This window comes from Podarcis raffonei, chromosome 3 (assembly GCF_027172205.1).
Source record: "Podarcis raffonei isolate rPodRaf1 chromosome 3, rPodRaf1.pri, whole genome shotgun sequence".
In the NCBI taxonomy this organism is placed as follows: Eukaryota; Metazoa; Chordata; class Lepidosauria; order Squamata; family Lacertidae; genus Podarcis; species Podarcis raffonei.
In genome coordinates, this window is record NC_070604.1 from 69,707,657 (window position 1) to 69,727,859 (window position 20,203).

At 40.9% G+C, this 20,203-nt stretch overlaps 1 protein-coding gene across 2 annotated transcripts in view; it reads left to right on the top strand.

Moving 5' to 3' along the window:
- SCAF8 (SR-related CTD associated factor 8) overlaps positions 1 to 19,980 on the top strand; it is a 69,640-nt gene extending 49,660 nt beyond the window's left edge. For both annotated transcript variants that reach the window (XR_008329572.1, XM_053382227.1), the window contains one exon: positions 19,705 to 19,980. The gene's annotated coding sequence lies outside the window, so the exon portion shown is untranslated. The remainder of the gene's footprint in view (positions 1 to 19,704) is intronic.
- The last annotated feature ends 223 nt before the right edge of the window (positions 19,981 to 20,203 follow it).

Consider the following 20,203-nt stretch of genomic DNA (forward strand, 5'->3'; position numbering starts at 1 on the left):
ATGCCACTACAGAGAAGGCCTAGCCCTATGTCACCACCAGTTGGGCCAGTGGGAGACACTGTTAATTGTGTGGCTGTGTATCACTCTCCTTACACACCTGCTTAATGGGTCAGATACTGTTACCATTGCATGTAACTATACAATCCACTATTGTCACGTAAGTAGGAGGTGTAAATGCTGCCAGGAGCAGCTTAGGAGCAACTTGCAGGAGTAGAGGCAATTATGCAGCTAAAACAGTGTATAAAGGGCTCCAGAATGGGGTCTGTTTGCACATAATGCTAAAATCATGGTTTGGTACACGGGTGGAGAGCCTGTGGGCCTAATTAGCATGGGTCCCAATTTGGCTGGCGTGGCTATTTCCCCCAATCCATGTAATCTGCCCCACACCTGATGTCATATGTGATGACAGCCAGAAATGCAGCTGCCAATGAACAATTGAAAGCCTTACAAGTGCTCCCTGTTGTGCCTTGGCAAGGGAGGCTTGAAGTCAGAGCCAAGCAGGTGATTGGTGGTGACAGCAAGCCAGCAGCGATCAGCAGTTCAGTGGTGTTCACTACCAGGATCTTCATAGCATAGCCAATCCCAGCAGATTTCTGTAAACTCCAACCCCTCCTCAATTCTGTATTGTATATAGATGGGAAGCTGATTTCTACCAAATTTATTTAGAGTTTCAAAGAATCATGCATGAACCAGGAATACTGGTTTACAACATTGGTTTGTTAAACAAGCCAGCTTCATAAATTATGTTTTGAAATTGCTTGACTCAACAATTAACCATCATTTATTGTAAACCAAGATTCCAGATACAATGGAACGGTCTTCTTTTGTGTGGCATTGCCCTTTCAGGATTCTACTCTGAGAAGAACTAGCACTGAATACCACCCACATGCTAGAATACATGTGTGTTGATAGTTGGGAGGGGGTATAATTCTGGAGGCTTTTGTTGAAATAAGAGACAAGTATGGCTTGCTAAGTGTTTCTGTTTTTCTCTCATGCTCTTTGCACAATTCCCTATTTCCTTTGAAATAGATGTTTTTTTAAAAAAAAATGTTAATCATCACCATCAGCAGCAGCAGCATTGTAGTAGTGGGATTAGAAATGTAGCCTAAGAGTGTGTTTGTCGCTCAATTCCCCATTTACTTCAGGGGAGATTTTTTCTTGTTACCAATATCATCATCACCATCATCACTGTAGTAGCACTAGGGTTAGGACTGCAGCGTGGGTCTTCTGCTTCATGCTTTTGTTATCCATCATCTTGGACTATATCATCCTCATTCAACTCAGTGTTGCAGAATGAATGTTTCGTTAACATTATTATGCTCACAGTACAGTATAGGTGACTTATTGAAATTAATGGCCCTAACTAATTAATTTCAGTGGGTTTACTCTCAGAAAAATCTACTTGAATACCACTGTGCGTGTGTGCATGCATGTGTGGGTTTTTGTGAGTCTCATAACTATCATCACAGCACATAGTTTAGTTAGGTACTAAGCGTTTGTAAAGATGCAATTATTAGATGCTCACAGTATCTCTGTAAGGGATGGATATGAGGAGAAACTTCCTGACCCCATTGACCAAACCCCCACAACCTCCTAGCCATCCTACCAGGTCCAGGGGGCAGCAGTCGCCACAAAGTAAATGTGGCAGAAGTCCTCCGAGGCAAGTAGGAGAAGGGGAGGGAACCCATACGCTTGATCCTTTGTTCTATGAGACACATCTACACAGCACAAAGCGTCCTGTTAAGCTTATTATTTATCTATCATGTTTTAGGACAGCAAGGGGGCCAAGGAGGAGTTTTCAGTAGCTGCCAGTATATTCTACAAACACTTTCCTAAAAAGATTAACCAAACCCAAATCTGTGCATTTTCCAAAAATCTTGCAGTACCTTCTTATTACTTACATTGGTTTCTGGCAACCAGAGAAAGGATGATAAAGAAGGTCGAGACTTAACATTTGTAAGGTTCTGTTTATTATATGTTTATGGGTTGCCTATTAAATGTGGAAGGACTGGAACTCCAAAAGAAATAGATTGAATGAAAGACTGGCTGGTGTAAGGCCACAAACTTGGTGGTATTAAGATTTCTTTATTTACCTCTTAAATTGATGTTGCTAGGCAGTTTGGTGCTTTCTAGTTATCTTACTAGCAAATTATTATGTACACAGTGCAGAATAGCGGCAACTTTTATTTTTGATGTAAAGGAGAGAGGTCCCATTTCTATGAGGGGTGTGTGTGCACGCACTCCTTTTTGCTCCAGATGAGTGACATTCGATAAAAGATGTAGGGCAGGGGTTGCTGACATGGTTGGACTGCAGCCCCAGTCAATATGGTCAGTGGTTAGAGATGATGAGTGCTGTAGTCTCAGAACATTAGGAGAGCACCACATTGGTTATTCATGTTTCTACAAGTCACAAATAACATATTCTTTACATATACGAATGTAATACATGTTGCACACATCCTCGCCTGTAAGCAAGCTTTCAGCAGCTATAATGACAATTTACATACATTCTACCACCCAACACTTTTATATCTCTCTACCCCCCACCCAAGCCACAGTTGAGGACAGTATCCCCACTGTGTATTTAAGATTGTCAGCAATTCGGTAGCAAGACTAGTCTCTTTGGTTTATGTAACTCTGAAAGGTGTTGCATACACTATTAGTGTAATGCTAATAATTCAAATTCTTAATAAATTTAGGCAAGCATAGTAGTTGAAGTCTTGCAATGCTCATTCTTGTTCCCCCAGTTTTATCCCTGTGGCTTGTCAGAAGTCTGGAATCTTTACGGATCACATTTGCTTGTTACCTGTGTGCATGCAGTCTTGCCAAAAGCCAGAAAAGCAAATTTTACATCAGGTTATATCTGTGTGTTTTTTAAAAAAACAAAAACAAAACAATGCAGCCACATAGAACTAAAACATGAGTAGAATCAGTAGCTTCTGTTGTTAATCTTAGCAGTTTTGCGTCTTGCCTTTTTGCCACAACTAGAGGAAGATGCTCCCTGCAACTTGATGCTCTTTCATTCTGTACTTAAGATGATAGCACCCTTGGATGCCAGCAATAAGGTGCTAAAGGTCTATTATTTTGTTGTACCATATGTGGAGAGCAGTATTTTCCTCTTCTTGAGGAATGCCAACTTCCACTTTGCATTAAGACCGGGATGGGAAACTTATGCCCGTTCTGATATTTTTGGATTTCCAACTCCCATCAGCTGCAGCTGGCATGGCCAATGTAATCCATTAACATCTGGAGGGCCACTGGTTTCCCATCCCTGCCTAAATGGGACTAGCTGGTTAAAACCTCTAAATGGCTGACTTCTCATTCCACTTCCTCATTAAAAGGCTGCTGCACTAGCATTCCCAGCAGTTTATTAATCTTTCACTTCACGTTCTTGAATTCAAGCCTCTTAGTACCCGTTCTTCAGGTTCAGCGGTTAGCCTTTCTTGGGCTAGGATCCCAATGCTTAACCTTCTGTGGGATTTAATAACATGGATTCTTTTGTCATGTTGCACAAAATGAGACTGGAGAGGCCAGGCACAGTCATTCCTCAAGGTCTCATCCGGACCCCAATCTCTGGTACAAAGTGTTGCTCCCCTGAGGTCTCCAACAATATACAGAAATTTCAGTTGGGCTTGCAAGTGGCAGGTGCATTTAACCACCATCATTTTTGGGGGGACTTGTAACGTTTAGTTTGTTTCATAAATGGTTGGTAAGCGTTAATTGCAGTAGTTTAACATGGGGAAATCTCATTTCTCACATATTTCATCTACTTTACAGAGTAGTAAAAGGGAAAAACTGCAATTGTGGCTTGATTAGAGCATCTGACTAGCTTTTTAACCGGAAAGAATTATTACTCTCTACACACACACACACACACACACACACACACCCAGCAAATGACAAACTGCACTATTGATACTAGGATTTGGGATCTTTCTTTTTGCTCCCCATCATCTTGCCAAGATTCTGCAGCATGCCACAATCAGAGAAGAGGAAGAAAAGAAAAACAGGAAGCAAGAAACAAATACTGTTCAGAAGCAGGACACCAGGAATGTCACGAGGCTCTGATGTCTGGGTCATCCAATACAGATTTGTAATGGTGGGACGGCTGCTATACACTCTACAGGTGGGGCCAGTTCAAAGTTGGCTGCCCTTCACAGCATTATCTAGACGCCATTGATGCTTCGGGCTGGGTATGAACAAAGTGCTTACATTATGCCAGTAAAATTTAATTGATTGATTCATGCATTAACTATGTTTATGCCACTCGGTCATAGCAAAACCTCTTAAGCAGTTTACAAGAAATCTTACAATTGTCATTGAAAAGGACTCTTTGATCCTCCATTACAGACAATTTGTGTTCTGGTATGACCCTGGGAGAGACATACATAAGACCGAGGTGAAAGCATAATGCCTTCCACATGTTGGACTACAGCTCACATTAGCCACAGCCAGCAAGGTTGATGATCAGGAATGATGCGAATTTCAGTCCAATCAATATCTGGAGGGAAGCCTGTCGGCTGCCACTGATGTAAAGGTTGCAACTATCTCTGAATCAACAGATAGTTATGTTGTGTTGAAAATGACATTCAAAAGCAGCTGCAGTGGTTCTTTTGATGCAACTAATAAATTATTGGCCTTTAGAATATTTTAAAAGTCTGTATTTCTCACATACGATATTTTGCCTCCAGATTAACATCTGGATTGCCACATGTGGTTGCTATATTTAAGGCTCAGGGCCCTACAGTTGACTCTAGCCTAGAAACATCAGAAAAGGGTATTTATAACCAGATTCATAACAATTTAACCCGTAGTTCCTATGACTGCAGCTATATCGATCCAGTTTGAGAGCTACTTAATATATGATATGTGCCATGTTTGTGTTTTATCACGAGTATTCACTGCGGAGACCAAGAATCAACCATACATGCATTTCGCTCATATATGTTACACATTTTGGAGGACACAAAATATGAAGTGGTACTACGTGTTGAGCAGTAGGTGAATACGTGGCATTGGTCAATTTATTACATGCTACTACAGATATAAAAAGAAGCTTACTGTTTCAAACTAAGTTGCACAATAAGATTCTATCTAGACTAACCTGTCACAAATGCATTTGGGCCTAAGATTTGTCATACAGTGGACTTCAAACTCCTAAAAACCCAGTCAAAACCACTGGATTTAGGATGATCAGAGCTTCACAGCTGGGCTTCACTAGAAATCCCAGGTCTAGCATTGGGACCATATAGCTGTGCTTTGTGGTTTCCTAAGGCCTTGTAGCAGTACTTTGCCTTAGATCACAAGCCCAGAAGCAGGTCTGGCCAAAATCAGTGTATTTCCTGGCCCCTGTCAAACTGACAAACTGTCAGGTTTTCACAGAGCTGAGCCAAGACATGTGGTATTTGTCCACATACAGATGCTGACTAGACTACAGCTGAATCTTACTTCTGCACTGGTGGCAGGATATCACCCCCCACCACCACTGAGAAAGCAGGCAAGATTGAGCCCAGAAGAGGCTGTGTCACAACAAAGTGGGTTTGCTGTCCCTCAACATCTGAATCAGTTGCCTGGGGTTATAGGAAATATGTGTGAAGTGGCAAAAGAAGAAAGGAAACAAGAATGAGAAGAGCAGAGATTAAACAATGTAATCCAATGCATGGATGCTCAGAAGTATCAGTTTTACACACTTAATCTGAGAATAGGTACCACTGAACTCTGGGTAACTCATTTCTGAGTAGACATGCCCAGGATTCTGCTGCAAAAGGTGTATTTGAATGTAGCTTCAGTTCAAGAAACTGACTTTTGCTAAGTGCACTTAGCACTAAGTGCATGATGAAAAGGATGTGCCTGCAGTTAGAAAATGTTTTTTTCAAAATTTAACTTATTTGGGTTATCACATCTCAGTTATGTTGCGAATGCAGCCTTTTGCTACCCTGTACATTAAAAACCACTTGAAACATACACTTTGGAACAAAGAGAGCCAATATTGTACTCTTGAGATGTTGCTGGACAAACAGAGTTGTTAATTTGTTGTTTATTTTGTTGTTAAGTTGTTTACATGATTTTGTAATTTTTGCACATTGTTTTTCTCCATTTATTTTTATTACTTTGTTCCACAAATTAATATAGTCACATCATACCTGAATATTGGCTATCTTTGGCTGAGCCTGATACTAATCATAGTCTAATATCTGGAGGACACCTGGTTGGCTGCACCTGTTTTAGAAGAAGTCATTAGTAGGGTACCCCAACATACTCAGCATTAAGTCAAAACATTTAAATGCTCCTTTAATATGAAAGAGGTCTCATATAAGAGGCCTCTGATTACAACTACGACAGCTCCTGTTGTCACAAAACATTCTGATACAAGAAAGTTGAAAGTTGAGACATTTTCAGGATTTACAAATCTACCTCGTCTCATCTTCAAAGTGTTGAGATAACACAACTCAGATTCATTTCAGAACATGTCCCCCTTTTGCTGCAGGTATGAAGAAGACTGGATGCTCAGGCATCCCTGGCTTATGAGAACATCCTTGGCGGTGTTAGCCAAGCGACTCTCTCCGTATCAGTCTTCCCATCTGCAATTTGTAGATAATAATACTGGCCTATCTTAAAGAACGACTGTAAAGGTTGCTGAAATGTCTTGAACTTTATTTATTTTTTAAAGTGTTTATTTGTGTATTTAATTTCTCACCCACCCTTTACCGCAGATGTGGAGAATCTTTGGCCCTCCAGATGTCACTGAAATAAGCTCTCATCCCTGGCCATTGGCTGTGCCTGCTGGGACTGATGGGAGCAACATCTGGAGCACCACAGCTTTCCTACACCTATGGGACCACATAAGGTCCCAGGGCAGATTACAACTGGAAACTATGTGATTATAAAGTGGGGTGGGAACAACCATAAAACATGGAAAGGGTAAAAACACCTAAAACAATTCAATATATAAAAATAGTTCCAGTACAGATGCAGACTGGGATGAAATAATTGTTGAAAAAGAGAGGTCTTCAGTAGGAACCAAAAGGACAACGGACATGGTACCTAACATGCAATAGGAGGGTATGCCGAAGAATTGTTGACACCACACTAATGGCCCAATTCCTGTAGTGCATTGCATGATAGCATGTTCAAGAGGTCCTCTTTTGAACAGCACATTGATTAATTGGCTATATAAAAAGGGATTCAATATTTCAGCATCTCCCCAAAGCCAGTGAGCATTCCATGACCACTGAGTGTGCTCAGGCTTCACGATGGGGGAGGGTTCTCCCCTTAGAAGTCAATTTTTCTAAACTTTTTGTACTTTTACGAGCTTTGTTGCCCCCTGCCCCTAGTGATGTCTCCCACTTGTGATTGGTGCCTTTTTCTTACATAAGCAATGGCACTCAAAAACTGAACACTGGGAATAGTCCCTATAAGGGAGGGTCGTCTTCTGACTTTAGTGTGATTTGGATGGTATTTTAGTGTAAAAGTGATCAAGACTGAAGATGGCCCAATGGTTTGCCTAGTCTAGCTACCAGCTGTGAAACCTTCCTCACTTTATTCTGTATAGATACTACACAATTGAGAGTTGAATGTTCCATCAGCAAGAGGATTTAGGTATCTGGTCTAACAACTTGCCTTTCTTCCACCTGTATGCTATGAAGCATCATTATATTTATTTTGATTTAGGGTTGGAAATGTAGGTTTTAATTAGCCATTCAGGCAGGATCTTAGAGACCTAATCCCAATGCAATTTAGAACAATTCACAGTTGACCTAGAGGAGGTTCATAGCTTCTGAGACAGAACGAAGTGGGCTTCTAAGGACTATGGGAGTTCTTTTGAATCTGTGTACATTTTTAAAAGGCATCATACATTGAATCGATATGCCATCTGCTTTCATTTTACATCAACACTGAAATTGTATTATTGAACTTTGTAAAACATGTATGATAGATGGTGCGTAAAAATAAAGTTTGAATTGCATACACCAATGTATTGTCTCAATAAAACGACTTCAAATGTTGGAACACAACATCTTTTCTTTTGTACGGTGTATGAACACCATTTCAACTTTTGCACTTCAGAAATCCCGCTCTTAACACAAGAGACAAGACAGTATCTGACAATTTTACCTAATCCTACTTATACTTATTTGGAAGCAAGTTTGCAGAACAAAATGGGACTTGAGTAAATATGTATAAATGCACACATCCTATTGATGAAACATCCTGTTGATGTTTCTGAGATGTGTTCCCAAATGCATGTTCTTAGGATACTTACCCTTATACATGCTTATTCATAAATACTCTGTGTTCAGTGACACTTACCAAAGAGGCTAAATATGCATAGGGTTGCAGGCCCAATGTTAACAGTCTTGGCCCAAGCTTTATTTACCAGTACAGAAGTGCTTTGGTTGGGGCCAGCAAGCAGCTACATCAATACAATAATATATATATATATTAATGTGATGTTATAGCAGTATTCAGTGATATTGTACCAGCACTGCAGGCAGATAAGATAGTATAAATATTATGAATGATGTGTTATTCAACATGCATTACCACCCAAAATTCAGTAAAAAGTTATTATTACGGATCAGACTGGAATAGAAACTAAGTTCCTATTAAAATATTTAGGATGGGGGGGGCACCAGCCTAGCCCCCTATGGGCACTGTGGCACCTGTGAAGGCCTTCATTGGCATGCCTGATTAGGAACCAGAGACTTGGACCTTTCATTTTTAAAAAAATAAAAAGTAAGGCTCTAGCCATCTTAGAAAGTTATAAAGCAAAATATGCAGTTTTTCCTCTGAGTGGTTTTTGGGACGAGCTATCCTGGCTTCCCCCACTTGTCAGTGTTTGTGGCCAAATAGCAGAGCTGTGGTTGATAAGTGAGTTGCCAGGAGATCAGGCAATAGGAGTCCCTGGGGTCGCACAGAGCTGCTGTTTCTCCCTCTCTTTTAGTGCACCTTTCCTGCCTCTGTCTTATTGGCTAGCTCTTGGAATCTCCATAGTTTGCCCTTCCCTTTTCCCAGCAACCAGGATGCATCTTTTCTATGGAGGGTTAATCTGAGATCAGGTACTCCCTAGAAGTTGTTTTCTGCAAATACTACTACACAATACGTGTCAGTAGATGCTAAAGAATATGCCTTGTCCCCAAAGGGCAAATGTGAAAGCATTGCAAAGAAGCCTAAGCATGTAAAGGAAATAAAGACTAGGCAGTTGTTAAGATTTCACTGTACAATGGTCTACATGTGTACTCAGAAGTAAGTCGCCTTGTGTTTAATGGGGCTTACTCTCAGGTAAGTGGGTACAGGATAGCAGCCTGGGCTTTAGCATTGAGGGGAAACAGGGCTCTTATGCCTTTAGTAGCTGTCTGGCAGGAATAAATCCAACAGGTTAAGCCTTTTATAGTATGGAAACACAGTTATGGGAAAAGTTTCACTAGGACTACTCCCTCTAGTTTTATGTATTGCCATGCTTTCCAGAGCAATCTATTTGTGTTCTGCCAATGCCCCATGGCAGCCAATTTGTGACTGGTGCCCCCATCTCACTGTCAAAATTCAAAATGCCCCCACTAGTCCTAAAAGGTTGCCAACCCTTGTTTAGTCTGATCTTCCCTAGAATAGTAGTAGTAGTACAGTGGTACCTCGGATTACATACGCTTCAGGTTACATACGCTTCAGGTTACAGACTCTGCTAACCCAGAAATAGTACTTCAGGTTAAGAACTTTGCTTCAGGATGAGAACAGAAATCGTGCTCCGGCGACACGGTGGCAGCAGGAGGCCCCATTAGCTAAAGTGGTCTTCAGGTTAAGAACAGTTTCAGGTTAAGAACGGACCTACTTAACCCGAGGTACCACTGTATTTCAATTTCTATCCTGTCCTTCCTCTTGAAGGAGCCCAGAGCTGCAAACACATCAATATAAAAACATTTTAAAAGCATTCTAAACCCAGTCTAAATCATCCTCCCAGCCAGTGATTTGAACAGTATCTCTCAGGGAAAATAAAGAATGGTTTGCCTAGGAATGTGGGCGGAGCAAGATATTTTTGTACGTCATGAAATCAGAAGCAGTTTGCAAGTATCTCTTGCAGTTGGAAGAAAACATATGACGTATATAACCTGTCATAATCTTCACTCACCCTGGTTATCTGAATCCATGATTGCTTCAGTAGTGTGAGGTTTGACTTCAACTTCTTGCCATCCATGATGATAGTTCAGTCTTCTGCATCAGCATTACCAGAAAGGTACAAGGAGTATCTTATACCCCTGAAGGAAATGCCTGATAATAACTGATGAGAAAAACAAAGTGAGTGCAGGCTGCCCTGCTTGCTAGCACACTCGTTCATTTATTTATTTTTCATTTCTTATCTACTTTCTTCCATAATGAAATCCAAGATCGTTTACATGTGGCTCCCAGCTGGTCACTAATCCTAGCACCGGCTCGTCCCAGACCTGCTTAGTTTCAGGAAGTTGCTTTCAAATCATACCCCTTAAACCATACTCTGTGACTACATTCTTCCTTATAAGATCTTGCTAGTGTAGAAAGTCCATAGGACCCTGTCTAATGGCAGCAGAGAAAACCCCATCCCTTCAGAGGAAGATGTAATTGGTCTGGTGTGGAGCAGGTGTGCCAGAGCTCTTTCCCTTGACTATAAATTATTTGAAATGTTTAGAATCAAGTTAGTTGCATCTGCTACATAGCTTTTCTGTCATCATTTGTTGGTTGGTTGATTTCCTGTCCTTTGTCCTGATTAGAGCACAACAACATTGCTGAAAGCCATAAAAATGTAACAAAATAGTAAGGCAACATTTAGAATTATAACCAATTCATGCCAGCTATAAAAATAGTAACATGAAACAATATATTCTCTCAGAAGTGCTGTATGGTTAGCCAGCAAATACCTGATGAAATAGAAGTATTTTAAGATGGCACCAAATCACCACCACTAGTGTGGGGAGTTCTATAGAGGTGGGGCTGTCACAGAAAAGGCCCTGTTCCATGTCACCATCTGACATTCCTCAGGTCCTTCCTCCCTGAAGTTTGTTTTTTTCCCCTTAGTTCACTCAATGTTATGTCTGAGCACATTCCCAGGATGTTCTCCGTACTACTCTCTACTATTAGTGCAGTATGATGGTGTGGTTTAATCTGCAAATTAACTTAGAATGCATATTAATTTAGAAGTAGTCCTACGGCCACTTACGTGAGCGCAAGCTCCATTGAACTCAGTGGGGCTTACTTCTGAGTATGCACATATGCAAAAAAAGTAATTCAAAGGTGTAATTGATGTCCGGAGGAAATTTCCAAAAGGTGGCACTTTGTCCTGGATCTTAGGCAAGTCAGTCGAAAAATTGCGGTTTTGGGGGGGCTGTCCTGGTTTTTGCTTTTTGAAACATGGTAACCCATGGCCAAAATTTTGCCTGTTTCTGAGTTTCAAAGTTTGTTGTAGCCATTCTTCATTATTTTAAAAAAGAAGCAAACTTACTTCAAAGTAACTGATGCCATGCAGAGACTCATGAGGTATTTAAGCATGTAGTAAAGTAATTTTACCCTTTAGTAGTTCAGCCAATGTCAGAAACAAAAATCTGTGGGTGAATATTTTCATATGTAAAAAGTAGTGGCATTAGCTGGCAGAAGCAGGGGAGGGTTTGATTCTTCTAATTAAATCTTTGACGTTTTCTAAATTTATTAAAACATCATCTTGCTGCCTTTTCGTCATAATGAAATTCAGAGCAGCTGACCCAAATTATAAACCAATTAGAGCTCTTTTATAAAATAAGCAATATATAAATTTTGTTAAATAAAAATAAAACAAAAAGAGTGAACCCAAATAGAAATACAGATATAATTACATCAGGAACTATAAAGTGTGCAACCAGAAATTAATCAAACCTGGGATATATTGTCAGCTTTATGGTGGCCTGACCTCTTACCCTGTTTGACAATGGCTAATATTAAGGATATTAATAGACTACACTGGTAGTCAATCAGCTTTGTTCCTAGGAACTCCTGGAAGCTTAGTGTGATTCTTTGGTTTAAAAACAAGTGCCTTAGAAAGAATAGAGATGAAGTTTATAATGGAATGTTTTGCCTTAACTCTGTTCTTCGTAAGTTGTATATTTGTTAAGGGTAGTGAAATGCTTTTTCTTTGTGATAATGCAAGTACAGTGGTACCTTGGAAGTCGAACGCATTAGTTGTTGAACATTTTGGCTCCCGAATGGCGCAAACACGGAAGTGTGTGTTCCGGTTTGCATTTTTTGGAAGCCAAATGTCCTACGTGGCTTCTGCAGCTTCCGATTGACTGCAGAAAGCTCCAGCAGCCAATCAGAAGCTGTGCCTTGCTTTTCAAACTGTTTCGGGAGTCGAACGGACTCCCAGAACGGATTAAATCCGAGAACCAAGGTACCACTATAACACCAGATAAGCAACCCTACAAGATCGCCGGAGCTCTTTCCTTTTGACTTAGTTTTATTTTTCTCCCTGTACTATTTCTCTTAATAACATCCCTCAGGATTAAATTTAACAAGCTCGCTATTCATTCTTTGAATAAGTACTTGGCTTTCATTAAAACTTACCTGTCAGCAATTAATCAGACATCTCCCAACACTTGAGGTTTCTGGGAGGGAGAGGCTTACGTCCTGCACTTACGCCTTCAGCTACAGTTAAGACCTGCTAAGTTCCCTCTTAGTCATTTCCTTTCTAATAAAAAGAGTCTTTCCTTATTTGAAAATCATTGCATTCCACCAATAACTCTCATTGGAGGTTTCTCTACCACATCCAGGTCTGCTGTTAACTTTAAGATGGCACAGTTGTCATAATCCTAATAATGTCGTTTTCTTTATATTGTTGTCGATATTTCTGACAGTACAGATTCAGGACTGGTGGCCTCGAAGCAGTTGAAATCTTTGGGGAGTTGGGCAGGGCCTTCACAAATTATCTTCTAATAAATTTTTGATTTTACCAACCAATAATTTTCATAAACCAAATCAATATTATTTTGATCTGTTGTTAAAAGGTAAAGGTACCCCTGCCCGTACGGGCCAGTCTTGACAGACTCTGGGGTTGTGCGCCCATCTCACTCAAGAGGCCGGGGGCCAGCACTGTCCAGAGACACTTCCGGGTCACGTGGCCAGCGTGACATCGCTGCTCTGGCGAGCCAGAGCCGCACACGGAAACGCCGTTTACCTTCCCGCTAGTAAGCGGTCCCTATTTATCTACTTGCACCCGGAGGTGCTTTCAAACTGCTAGGTTGGCAGGTGCTGGGATCGAGCAACGGGAGCGCACCCCGCCGCGGGGATTCGAACCGCCGACCTTTCGATCGGCAAGCCCTAGGCACTGAGGCTTTTACCCACAGCGCCACCCACGTCCCGATCTGTTGTTACAGGGTCCCTAAAAGGAGTGGGGCCCATTGGCTGGTGCCTACTTTGCCTATTTGGTAATCCGGCACTGTACAGATTGTAATTATGACAAATATGAGTAAGATTATTTCATTGACAATGACCACTGTAGAGTTTCATATAAAAGCTAGGAAAGTTTCATTTAATGTTCAAACTATTTTCAAACCTTCCATTTAAAGGTATTTTCTGCCATAGACTATCCATCCATCCATCCATCCATTTATTTATTTATTTATTTATTTATTTATTTATTTAATAATTGCCTCTCAAAGAAATTTCCGAATATATCTTAAAACAACTAAAAAATAGTTTTGAAAGCAGTATGGAAGAATGACTAAATATAGGTTTTAAAAAAACAAAACAAGATGGAAACCAAAGGGAGAGAGTGACCTTTTAACCCAGCTGGAAAAGTTGAAACAAAAGTGTCTTCAATTGTTTACGGAGAGTACAGTGGGCACTTGTTGCATCTCAGCAGAAATGCTGTTCACATTTTCTTCAACTGGTATATCCTCAAATGTGTTATTAGGGTGGCCAAGTATCTTAGTACAGAGGATGGTCCTCTATTTGCAGGATTGTCTTGTCCATGTCTGGTTATAAAAGGGGGGGGGGCCTTAAAGGTGCCCATCAACGATTAGAATCTGATATTGCAAACAGAGGAGGCTCACAGGTCAACCGATCACAGTCTTATCTGTTCGGGCAGGATGCATTTTGATTTAAATTATAGTAATAGATCCCAATTTACGTATATCCATAAATATAAATAAGCATACAATTTGCAAGTACTAATATTTGGGAATGTATAAGTAGCAACCCTAATTGACATCCCCTGAGGATACAGACTTTACATATGCCACTTGCAGTGAAAAAAGCTAGATGGTAAGCATTTTGTTACTTTTTGGAGATGTGAATGAATTCACACAACCATCTCTTTTCAATGTTGGATGCAGACAGTGCCTTGTCTGCAGAGGAAAACATACTTGCTACAATTTTATACTGGACTCTCCTAACACATTTTTCTTCTGACACGTTAAGACCATTATTTTTAATTCTACACTGGAAAAGGACCAGATTATATCACTTCTATTTTCAGCAGCAGAAAATACATGGAAACCAAATTTGAAGTAGCTTAGGCAATGCACATTTTGTATTCCGTTTAGAATCCTCTCACCGTTGTTTTCATAGGAAGAAGGAGCCTGTCACAAAATTACAGTCATCACATCTAAACCCTCCTGTCAAGATATACCCCAAGGGTCTGCACTCCTACACTGAACTTTATTTTGCCATGATGCAACAACCTTGATGAAGACTCCCTGGAAAACTAACCATTTCGATTGGATTAGGCAAGATATAAATGTATTAAGTAAATGCAGACTCATCTGAGTGTAAAGCAGAGAACATAAGTGATCAAGACGCAGTCCTCTTTACCTGCAGTAAATAGTTCCAGAAAGTTACTACAGTGGTACCTCAGGTTACAGACGCTTCAGGTTACAGACTCTGCTAACCCAGAAATAGTACCTCAGATTAAAAACTTTGCTTCAGGATGAGAACAGAAATTGTGTGGTGGTGGCACGGCGGTGGTGGGAGGCCCCATTAGCTAAAGTGGTACCTCAGGTTAAGAACAGTTTCAGGTTAAGAACAGACCTCCAGAACGAATTAAGTTCTTAACCTGAGGTACCACTGTACTTCAGTTCTTCCTAGCCCTGAACATGCAAATCCTATTTACAAAGTTATTTCCACCCATCATGCCACTTTTAATTGCAACTCAAGGGGAATAGAGAAATATTTTCTGTAGGCCACAGAATGAACCAATAGAATCCACAAAATGTTTTACATTTTTACATTAGATAATTTTCTACCCAAGACATCACTTACCTAGGCTTCCTTCTGAGTAGGCATATAGGACTGCAGCTATGTTAACAGGCCCATTGTAGCGCTTGATTCAGTTAAGTTAATGTTCTTAAGCCTAAATAGCATATGCCATCAACTCGTAGACTTGTAGATGTTCCATCTCAGGCAGTGATCCTAACCAGAGGACAGGATTCCAGCCCAAGGTTGAAGGGAGGGGTGTCACTAGACACAGGTGTTAGAACCATAACATCACATGCCACTAATCCCAAATTGTGATCCAGCAAGCAAGCCATGGTTAACAACCATCAGGTTCCATCAAGGCAAGAAGCAAATCAATATTGAGTCTTAAGAAGGACTGCAGCTTCCTTTGAGCAGCTAGCTCCGTCCTTTATGGGCTGTGCTTCTACCCATGTCTGCTTTAGGAGCCTTTGACTCTGATGGCATGGGGAGTTTGGGGTTCTACTATGGACTCTGATCTGGTCCTTTGAATCTGAGGAAGGTGATGTGAATTTTTCAAACATTACAAGCTTGACATTACAAGCTCCTCTGGTGCTGAAAGTCCTAAGCGGGGCAGGAAATCAAATACTGGTTCTGAGGGGGAAACCTCCTTTCAATCTAAGATCTCCGCTTATCAATGACCTTTTCCTCTTATAATAGCCCTGAATAACGACAGTGGAGCTTAATCTTATTGATTCCAAATTGAGCTTCCCTTAGAGCATGATCAGCACAATACTCCTTTCTCTCCTCCTAATTGTGCTCTGGTGATATAATTGCGAAGCTCCAAAATGATTATTGTCATTTTTTAAATTATTATTACAGTGGTACCTTGGTTTAAGAACAGCTTACTTTATGAACAACTTGGGTTAAGAATGCTGCAAACCTGGAAGTAGGTGTTTTGGTTTGTGAACTTTGCCTTGGAAGCAGAACGTGTTCTGCTTCCTGTTGAGTGTAAATTGAGTCCCCCCACTGCTGTGGGAAAGCACGCCTTGGTTTAAGAACTCTTTGGTTTAAGAACGGACTTCCAGAACGGATTAAGTTCGTAAACCGAGGTACCACTGTATTATTAAACCACCCTTCGCACTAAAGTCCCAGGGCAAGTTGCAATATTAAAACACAATACTAAAAACAGTTTAAAACAACTTGAGGTGGGTCCCAAAAATACACCTCAAGTTTCCAAAGCTAGGGTAAATGAGTGCCTATTTGGTAGGTCCAGGGTCATACAGTAGCATTGGAGCAATTGCCACAGGCACCTCCAACTCTTAACAGTGATTATATATTAACTCTTAACATGTAACATATATACTTAAAAATGGACCCACCATTAAAGCAATTCCTTGCTTATCATTGCGAGGCTCCCTTCCCCCAAATAGTCTTCATAATCTTCTGGAAGGTATGCAAGGCCACACCCTGCAGAGCCTCTGGAGGGAATGAGATCATAAAAAAAAATAGAGTAACAATTGTCTCTCTACAACATGCCCTCACTTTTTGATCTTACTACAAGATGAGTGTCATCAAGAATCTGCCTGCATCTTACCACAGAGATCATTAAAACAAGGGAAGAGCTACTCATGTTGGTCCTCAAGGATATATATATACTGTATATAAATCCAGCATCTTTAATTATGCCCAGAAGGATACAATGGTGTATGGTGCTCCTATAAGGATGTACACCACTGGGTTCTGCAGCAGATGTATCCTTCCAAGAACTATCAAAGAGCATTTTAGTAGTCAAGCTTTCAGTAGTTTCCATATCTTCAATTGTTGATACAGGTTCGGTGGTATTTAGAAGAAGCATCAACCTTTTTCTTTTATTGGTGTGATACCATATTCTACCATTTCTGTCCTGTATTCTGCATGGGTAATGCGGTCCTATTTAATAGAGCACTTCCTGTGTGTTGAATCCAATGCTAGTTCTAGTCAGAAGTAGACCCACTGAAATTAACGGACCTGACTAACTTAGGTTCATGGATTTCCGTGTGAGACAAGTTGGGATTGAAGACCTGCTAATTTACTATTGACTTCCTGCAAGCCAAGGAACTCTGAGCTGCTCTGTCTCTGAGCTCCTCTCAGCTTCCTGGGTGCTGAGGCACTGACCTCTATTTTTATTTACAGTATTAATTAAATTTGTATACCGCCCTTCCTCTGTAGTTCCCAGGGCAGTTCACAGCCCTTGAGCCAAAGGACTGTGCTAGGTCAATTGTCTCAGGTGGTTATGTCGCAAGAGTAGGGCTGTAGCAGCTTTATGACCTTGGTAGAAAGGAGGAGATCATGCTAGTAGGTGCCCCTCTGTAAAAAAAATAACAGTTGCATATGTATAGAAATATGCAGAAATAAAGAGGCTGACAAAAGCACTCTTGAGCTGGTTTTATTGAGTCAAGCAAGACCGTAAGCTGTCATTATGGAGCAATTTTTCAGAACAGGAAATTAACCCAAACATTTTAATGTGCTGTGCAGCATTACTTCTAAGTGCATGGGTTTTTAATAGATCTTAATTTTCTTTGGAGAGTTGGCAGATTCCTGTTTGTTTAAACATATTCTTTAGATTATGTTTCAGATATTTTAAACTTTCCAAGGGGAATTATTTACTTGCCGTCTATCCCTGCCCAGTCTCGAAGCAGTTCTGTCAAGTGCTTCCTTGGCACGTTTTATTCTGCACTCTGAGGTTGATTGAACGGGAAATGCCTTCTGATTTACATTGGAATATCTTTGGACAAAGTAAGGGCTAGGTTCTTGAATGCATGTCTATTTAGCTGTTACCCCGCCTGATTCTGAGGGCTCTGTTGACATTGCATTAGTTCAAAGGGTGGATTCTGAAGCACTTATGGTGTAGCCTATCAGACCAGCAAAGCGGGTGGGTTACAGGGAACTCCTTGAGTAGAGTTACAACTTGTGGGACACCCTCTCCCTCTAAGCAACCACAAAAGAAAAAGGGGTTGTGGGGTGGTTCCAGTGATGTGGGAGCAACAGAACTGTGGCTTTGCAGCAAGGGTAGGAGACCTTCATCATCTTGAGGACCTCATTCCCTTCTGGGCAAACTTCCAGGGCCCAAATGCCTGTGGTGGGCAGGGCCAGAGGCAAAGGACGGGGGGCAGACCAACAAATGTAAATTTTACCATTGTACAATAAGCTAGGTTTTGCCCACACTCTGTCCTACATCCAGGCAAGCAAGGGTCATTAGCAGAATTCAAGGGCAGATTTTAGCCAATCAAAAGGACTCGGGATCTGAAGCAGACCCAGGGCCTGGGGAGAATGCCACAGGCAAGATATAGAGCCATGGAGAACCACATTTGATCCCCATGAGTGAAGCTCTCCACACAAGTATACAATATATACCGTATGGGATTTGCTCAGATTCCTACCTGTTCATTGCTGACGCCACCAGCCTGCCAGGTGGGCCAAGGTGTGTTGTACCACGGGCACTGTGTAGCTTTCCAGGTTTGAATGTGTTGGACCAGTGTAACAGGACCCTCTCCCTGATTGTGGACATTTCTTGAATGGTTTAGAGCACAGTAACCTTAAGTCAAGGTCCCAGGATTTGTGTCTCAGATAAACGCAACTGTCACATGCCTTCCCACCAGGTTTTCATTCCAAGCTGGATAAAATACACAGAGTGCTTTTGTTCAAAGACGATAATTTATTTCATATTCATTTGCAGAAGAGACAAAAAAAGAATAAAAATCTATATGCAGATGCCATTTAATGAGTTAATGCAGTACCTAGATGATTCAGGTGAGGCAGGAGTCTGCAGTGACGTCATCAGCATCACTGATTTTGGGAACAATTGTGATGGGTGTATGTTCAAGCTCTTTGGATCATTCATTTCTTAGTCTTCTTTATAACAACCCACTATTCTTTGCTGAATTAAAGTATGAATAACAGAAAGTTTTGGAAAGAATTTAAGCTCACCCCTTAGAAGTGTGTCTTCTAAAAAATGTGTAGCAATCCTGCAGTCAAAGTAAGCAAGAAGAGATATCTGTTCAGTTTAGTCTGGAGAGCACAGAGAAAACAAATAGTATCAATACATAGACCAGCCTTGTAAACAAGTCCACAAAATTTACTAGCCTGCCAGCCCTCACCTGCCCCGGCAAAACCCTACCCTGTTGAACTATCCTGTCAGTGCTTGGCACAAGAGGGGCAGATTTCCCTGCTCTAGAAGACTGCTTGGTTTCTCTTGTGGTCACAGAGGAAGGACTGAGTGCCCAACCCCTCTTCTGCCAACCCACTCATTCACTTACATAGAATTCCATGCACTCACTTATATGCAATTTCTGGTCACCTATAGCAACCAGAAGCGAGGCTTAAACACAAGACTGTATGTGACTTCAGACATTACTATTAGCTTGCTGAAAACATTAAATACTAACTTAGGGAATTTTCTGTATTTGCTTTTGAATGTTGAACCTGTTTTTCATTTGTTTAAAAAAAGCTCGAAACATGAGTCCAGTGACAATTAGTAATTATTCCTTTTGTCAACAGGCAATATGATGAAGGATGTTGTGGCAGCTTACCGGGTGCTGAGCTTGGCAGAGTTCAATGAGAAGAACTTCAGTGTTCTTTTGGGAATCACATCGGATCTTGGTTGCGAAGTATTAGAAGGAAGGAACCTGGCGTTATATATTGAGGAAGTGTTGTGTGTCAGAGCACACTTTCCAGTAGAAACCAGGGATAACGAATGTACCTACCAGTATTACCTGTCTGAGGCAGGCTTAATTTTATAAATTGAAAGCAATAAACTCTGTGAGTTTTTTTAAATCTTTTTTTGTGTTTTTGAGGATGATCTGCTCAAAGGAACAGTTGTTGTTTTGCATCCAATACAGAGAGAGAGGCTCTTCTGCAGGACCAGAAGAAAACACTGGACTGTAAATCATAAACTGAAACCCACTTGCATCTTCTAATGCTAGTCATCAAAGGACAGGTTGCAAGAAAACAAAAATGCTACCATGTCAAAGGTGTTCCATTTTCTTTCAGGACATGT